The sequence below is a fragment of the Octodon degus genome, unplaced genomic scaffold, assembly GCF_000260255.1.
Source record: "Octodon degus isolate 3935 unplaced genomic scaffold, OctDeg1.0 scaffold00056, whole genome shotgun sequence".
Taxonomy (NCBI): Eukaryota; Metazoa; Chordata; class Mammalia; order Rodentia; family Octodontidae; genus Octodon; species Octodon degus.
The window spans coordinates 12,081,064-12,088,516 of NW_004524632.1; positions in this window are offsets into that span (position 1 = coordinate 12,081,064).

A 7,453-nucleotide genomic window follows, 5' to 3' on the forward strand; every position below is an offset into this window, starting at 1 on the left:
TGTTTCCCAGAAAAAGAAGCGGTGTACTCATTCTTTCGCTTATAATCCTTCTTCTTAAAGTGTATCATGAAGGATTCTTAACCTGGTGGCAACTAGAGGCCCTACAGCCACGACTGACTGCTCCAGCATCTGGGCGACTCTCCTTGAAAGAAGAGAGATCGTCTCCACTTTGGCTGAGCCTGACCCCATTTCCATGTATTGATAGGCGCAGAGCTGGCTACGACTTTCGCGCATCCCTTCAGTCGGCTTCAGGCAGTGCCTGTTGGTCTAGCCGAGGGGCTGGTGGGAGTCTTTGAAGATGGCAGGTAGAGTTTCTCCAACCCCTACCTGCTGCTTCGTGGTGTGAGCTGGGTCGAGATGGGATGAAGAGGCAGTGCTCCATGCTGTCGGCCGGGATGGAGGCTTGAGCTAGAAGCAGTGAGCTCCTGGAGTTGGAAAGATTGCACATCAGAGCTGAAGCTCCAACCTCGAAACATTAGATGCTGCCTCAGCTGTGTCACGTGAGCTGCCCTAGCTGCAGGTCCTTCGCTCTGTACTGCCAGCTGAGCTCAGGCGCCCACCAAGCCCAGCTCGCTGCGCTCACCTACTCCCCACATTCTCACAGTCACTCATCCTCAAGCCACTCCTTCCTTCATCAACAAATAAAACCTGAGTTCAGCCTTGGGTCAGTACAAGGTCTTGGGTTCAATCCTCAGTGCTGGAAAGAAGGGTTGGGGGTAGAGGGAGAAAGAAAAGAAAACAACAACTGAAACAAGACTGAATGAACAAAAAGCAGTACATCCACGACACAGGGTATGTCAGAAATAAAAAGGAGCAGACTCCTTTTTTTTTTTCAGAACCTGGAATTGAACTCAGTCCATTGCGCTCGCCAGGGAAGTGCTTATTCCATTGAGCCATCTCCCTGGGCCCTAGACTTCTTTTTTATTTTATTTATTTATTTGCAGAACCGGGGATTGAACTCAGGCCCTTGCACTTGCTAGGGAAGCGCTTATTCCACTGAGCCATCTCCCCGGCCCCCCAAATTCTTTCTTTCTTTTTTTTTTTTTGGTGGAACCGGGGATTGAACTCAGACCCTTGCCTTTGCCAGGGAAGCGCTTATTCCACTGAGCCATCTCCCCGGCCCCTTAGACTTCTTTTTTTGAGATAGGGTCTCTTCTTTTTTCTTTTTGAGACAGAGTCGCGCGATGCAGGTCTGGTTGGCCTTGGGCTCACTTTGTAGTCCATGCTGGCCTCGAACTCAAGATTCCCCTGCCTCAGCCTCCCGAGGGCTGGGATTACAGGCCTGCGTCAGGACTGCGGCCCACGCTCTTGCTCAGGGCTTCCAGCCACGTGGGCTTCTAGGTGAGCGCAGGAGATGGGAAGGTCGCAGAAGGCACAGGACACGGGTGCCGGCAGGGGGCGCAGTGACATCGCACTGCGGCTTTGACAGTGTCCGAGCGGTGCTGCAGGCGACCCCACCTCGGGCAGGCCGGCCCACTCTGCTCCGGAAGCTGTGCTGCAGCCGTTTGGGCTGGGCTCGGCCGCGAGCGCCAGCTCTGGCACCAGCCTCCTGCCTCTCTACGTCCTCCCTGCTGCCGCAAGCAAAGGCCAGAGCTCCACGAGCACCCGCGGTGCGCAGGGCAAGCGCGCAGCTCACCTGCTGTTTCAGGTGGGGCCGGGGGAAGAGGGGCCCCTGGACGTGCCAGGAGGATCAGCTCCACCCCGCTGCTCTTTGACTTCTCTGCTTCCGGTCTCATGCCCCTCTGCTGGCTGATTTCCTTGGACTGAAACGTGAGCCAAAATACCCGTGCTCCCTGCAGCTGTGCACGCTGTCTTTTGTGTCCTGGTGACTAAGAGAGTCGCTTAGAGTTGCACCAGAAAAGCGGGGTCTTTGCTGCCTCGCTACCTGACCATGTGGTTCAGACGCTCTGGAACTGGCCTGCGGGAGGACTTTGGCAAGGTTTGGGGCTGCTGGCTGGAGAAACCCTAGGATGCTGTAAACCGAGCTTGGTAGGAGAGTCAGTGCAGAGCTCAGAAGATCAGAATGCTGATAGAAATGCAGCCAATAAAAACCAGCCTCTGGAGGCTTCAAGTGGGAACAAGGGCTCCATGGGCAGTTGGGCTCCAGGCTATAAGTGTTATGCTCTGTCAATAAAACTTGTCTACCTTTTGTTCATATCCTGAGACTTTACGAAAACTGAGATTAAGGACTGTGGACTCATTAATCTGGCTGAAGACATTTCAAGGCAGCCTAATGTTGAGACGGTGTCATGGGTACTGTCTGGGGCTATTAGCCAGCTACACCTTGAAATCTAGAGCAAATGGCACAGCTGACTGATTTTTCAGACTTTCTGGCCCAAGTTGTGGCCAGATAAGAAACTCAGATAAAGCTAGGACCTACAGAAGTGCAACACAGAGAATTTTGTTGCTAAAAAGAGGCCAAATTCTTTATGACAGGGTACTAGGAAGGACCCCTTGGTGGAGTGTGAGAAACCATCCAGCCCTATCTTCACAGGTTCGAAATTGCAAAAGTGAGCTTTTAGCTTGAAAGGAGAGGGCCTCAAGAAGGCTCACTCAGAGACTTTGTTCCCTGAGACCCGCTTCATAGCACTCAACCATCTAGGCACTTAGAGGCCTCTGCAGCTGTGATCCAAGTAGGCTCAGCTTCTGTTGGAGCTGGGGGCAGACCTTGGCATCATTCACATGGTGCTAGTTTATAAGTATGTAGTATGTGAAAGTTTCACATAGATTTAAGGAGGAGGCCTTGGAGGCTGGGCACTGTGTTTTTGAGAGGGCAATGTGCAGAACTATGACAATGAAGCTGAAGGTGTAGTGACAATCCCAGGATGTTGGGGAAGCCAGGAACACAGGATCTTTGCACAGTGAGCAAATACAGCCCAAGAGACTGTGATGAGAGAAGCACCCACCAGCAATGCTACAGAGGTGGAGCTGCTTAAGCCCTTTGGAGCTCGTGTCTTGCCACAGCCTGCCCCTGAGCCAGATGGAACCACAGGATCTACTGTTTGCCCTGCTGGGTTTTGGTCTTGCTTCAGTTCCATGGGTTTCTATCCCTCTGTTCCTTCCTTTTGGGGTGAGAGCGTACCTCGTGCTCTGTGTGCTGGCTGTGTTTAGCTTTCTGATCTTTACAGGGGCTCACAGCTGAGTCTTCCTGAGTCTCAGAGGACTTGGACTTTTTAGCAGTGCTGGGTCTGTTAGGACTTTGGTGACCCTTAGAGACGGACTACATGCATTTTTGGGTAAAGGAATACAGGTGACGCTTTGGGAAGCTAGGAGCAGAGATCCCCCGAAGCCTCCTGTGCTCATAGGCAGGGCTTCAGGGAGGTTGGGAAGGGTTCTGACTTGCTGTGAGAGGTGCCATCTGGGCGGAAGAGCCAGGTGTGTGGGGATCTGAGCTGGGGTTATCTCCTCCCTCCCTGGCCCTGCCACCAGCAGGTCTGCCATGACCCGCTCCCCTCTGTCCCGCTGGCCTGCCTTGGGGCATGCTGACTATGAACTGAAGCATGAGCCAAAATAAATCTCCCTCTTAAATTGTAGGTATTGAATAATTCACCCCAATGATAAAGACAGTGGCTCTACCCCCCAGGCCTCCTTCAGCTGCGAGCGACAGTGCTCGGTTCTTCCCACATGGCCTTCACCTCAACTCCTGGGTTCCTTGAGGGTGGGGCACCCAGCTGTGTTGGGGGAGGCAAGGGGCTGAGATTGCCTGGGCTGGGACCCCCAAGCCCACTGTCCTGATCTCATCTTCCCCACCTATGAGTCCCTGCAGAGCACACTTAGGTCATGGTGGTGGGAAGTGGAGACAGCCAGGAATCTGCTGGTGGGGGCACGCAGGCTGAGCTCTTCCCTTCTGCACACAGGGGCTCCAGGGGAGTGGCAGGGTGGGGATTTAAGGCTCTCCACACAACACCAGCCCTGGGTCCTCTGGAGGGATGGGGGCTCCCCCTTTCTCCCGGGGGGGTTGGCACAGATGCAGCTGGGGGCTTCAACTACGTCTGCACCCTTGTACCCACCAGCCCCGCAATCCTGGACAGGGAGCGCCCATCCTCCCAAGCTCCAGGGAATCCTGCTGCCAGGGCCAGAAGGAGGCAGGGTGCATGGCCAGGTGGCCCCTGGGGTCTGGCAGGGCTGGCAGAGGTTACAGCTGGTGGGGATGGGTAGGACACAGGCCTGTGATCTCAGGACTCTGGGAAGCTGAGGCAGGATTACAAATTCAACCCCAGCCTTGCCATTTAGGATTCAGTGAGACCAGGCTAGGAATGTAGCTTAGTATTAAGGCTCTGTGTTCCCAGAAAAAAAAGGAAAGGAAAAAGTGGGGTGTAGTTGCGCATACCTATGATCCCAGCACTTGGGAGGCTGAGGCTACATAGTGAGTTCCAGTCCAGCCCAAACTACACAGTGCGAACCTGTCTCAACAAACCCAACCAAACCCAGTTTGGAACCAGACTCCCTGGGTTTGAATACAAGGCCAGTCCGCAGCTGTGTGACCCTCTGCATGTAAAGCAGTTTTTTGTCCTGGAGCTCTGGGGAAGCTTCGTGATCCCCAGAGGAAGTAGAGTGCCCAGGCCTCCCAGGGCAAGGCCCCTTGCTTTCTCTAGTCTCTGTGCAGTGGCCAAGGAGCTAACAGTGGAAGGGGCCTGACCTGTGGGAAAAAGCTGAGCACAAAGAAGTGGGGCTGGCCTGGGCTGGAGGCCTGAGAGCTCACTGAGGACGCCCTGAGGCTGGCGCCCCTGCCTTAGTCTTCCCCTACAGAATGTCCCCAGGCCCGTGGCACTGGCACCTTTCATACTCTGATCCTTCCTGCAAGCCCCTGGCCCTCTGTACTGTGCGGTCTCCCAGGCCTGAGCCTAACAGAGAGAGGGAAGGAATTGGAGAAATCCTGGTTCTAAACAGAGGGACCTAAAACTGCCGCTTCACCTGGGGCGGTGGCATGTGCCAGGAAGCTGAGGCAGGAGGATCGCTGGCATGAGGCCAGGAATTCAAGCTGTCCTGGCCAGCACAGTAAGACAGGCTCTGCCCTAAAATAGGGCTGCGGGAACTGAGTAGAAGTGCCCACCTAGCCCGAGGGAGAGCTGGGTTCCCTCTCCGGGCAGGAGGCCAGCCCTTCCAGGCCCTGGGCTGCATGGTATAGGAGAGGAATCTTACTTCTGGCTGTGATACCTGCTCCACTTTTCATCCTTCCCTGACTTTGGCAAGGCTCAGCAGGTGCTGGCCCTCTCAGGATGCCTTTGGGGATCAGGAGTCCCTCTCGCTAGGACAGGCTTATTTCCAGACCCAGACCCCAGGCCACAGCCCAAGTGCTCCTGCCTGTTCTGCTTTTGGGTGTGGAAAACACGGTCGTTCCTGTCCAGACACCTCAGGGCTCCTCCTCTACAAGAACAGCCCCTCCTAGCTCCAGGCCCAGGCACCTGGCCTGGCCAGGCCACAGGAGAGATGGGGCACCTGGGGGTCCCAAGGTGGGGCCCTTTGTGGGTGCGCCCAGGTTTGGCAGGTTCTGGGGTGCCAGCTGTAAGGCAGAAACTTCAGGGAAACCGCAGTGTTCACTCTGCCCCAGGCCTGTCCCAGGCAGACCAGGACCGCTCCTGATGCTGCCTCTCCCACTGCTTCCTGCTGGGGTGCTGGAAGTCTGACCCCAAGCCCAGACCACCCAGTGTGCACACTGCGCCTCCTGCTGCCAGCTACGGGGCTCAGAATGCCTCCAGGGTGAGTCAGTGTGACCTGGGCTGGGGTCCAGCAGCCCCACCCCACCCCACCCCAGCCAGGGCCGGAGCTGTCCCGTGACCAACCCGAGCATCCTGCCCATGGCAACAGTCCCTGAGAGACTCTGCACAGAGGACACAGGCTCATGACTCCGAGAAGCAAAGCGACCCCAAAGGTCAGAGGGCGACAGCAGGGCGGCACTGCCTGGGGTCACCACTCTCTGCTTTCAGTCTGGCCTGGGCTTCAGAACCTCATACCCATCTCCCAGGCCAAGTTTGGGTGGAGTTATAAACCCTGAGGGACTGCAGGGCTTGACAGAGGAGAAGAAAGGTGAGGGACGGAGGGGGGCGGCCTCTGCCTGGCCGCCCAGCTGGCTTGCACCAGCAGGCCCACCACCGTGAGGGTGTGCCTGGCTTTTGGCACAGTGGAGCTGCTGGACCCTACACTGCCATCCCCATCCACAGAGGGGGTGTCCCAAAGCCAGAGCAGGACCCAGTGGGCTGGGCATGGTGCCCTGAGTCTAGAGACCCTGGCCCCTCTCAGAAGTGTCTACAGGGGGACATGAGGCCTCTGCTGGTCCTCCAGAGTAGGAGCAGGATCTCGGTACCCCACAAAGTCCAGAGAAGGGAGGTGGGGAGGGACGGACACCAGGTCCCTGGGGCCCTTCCCAGCTGACCAGACTTGAGGTGCAGTTTACATTAGAGAAAGGGCAGGGGAGGGCCTTGGGAGCCTCAGCTCCAGCCTCTGACCACTTCTGAGCACTTGGCCCTCACTGCTTGGTGCTGGCCAGGGAAGATTTTGGGAGATAGAGTCTCTGGAACATTTATTTGTAGGGACCATGACTTCCGGTCACCCCAAGAACCTTGCTGACCAAGTTTAGCCGACTTCCAGCCTCCTCTGCCTGCACTGTGGCTCCTTGTGCCCTGTGAGCCACAGGCAGAGCTGGAGGCAGGGCCAGTAGGACACTGACATCCTTGTCACCCTCAAGCATTTGGTGGTGGGTGAAGAGGAGGGAGTATTGAGGGACCCAGGACCTGGCAGGCAGGGCGGTCCCAAGAGGCCTGGGTCTCTTGCTGACTCTGGGCCCAGTTTTGAGGGCCAGGCACAGAAGCGAGCTGGAGGGGGGAGTGTCTGGCCAGCTCAGGCAGAAAGGGGCAAACCTACTGGCCACAAAGCGCACAGGAACTCCCTCCACCCCCGTGGGTTGGTTGGTTTATTTATTGTCTTTATCCCCAGTGTGTTCCTCTTTGTTCATTTTCAGAGCGCCAACTTGAACTTGGACAGGTTGAATTAACTTAACCCACCTCTGGCAGGTACACTCAACATGCTGTATAAAATATAACATTCAATTTTTTTTTTTTTCTTTCCCGCAGAACCGGGGATTGAACTCAGGTCCTTGCGCTTGCCAGGGAAGTGCTTATTCCATTGAGCCATCTCCCCAGCCCTCAATTTATTATTTCTTACAATCCACACCAGACCCGGCCTTAAGGCAGCCTGAGCTAGCCACTCCCTGCCAAAAAATCCTTCTCAATTATTATTTTTTTCTCAAGAGTCTCCTGCAGTCCATTAAGACCCAGCTCCCCTTCCCGGGCTTTGGTGGAGGTCGAGGGGCAGCAGCAGCAGGTCTAAGTCGCGGTGGAGGAGTTCGGTCCTTGCAGATTTCATGAGATCGATCTCTGACCACCTTGCTGTGACTGGCACACTCACACAGTCGTGCAGCTCCACATACAGCTTGGGAAGCACATAACCGTCGAAG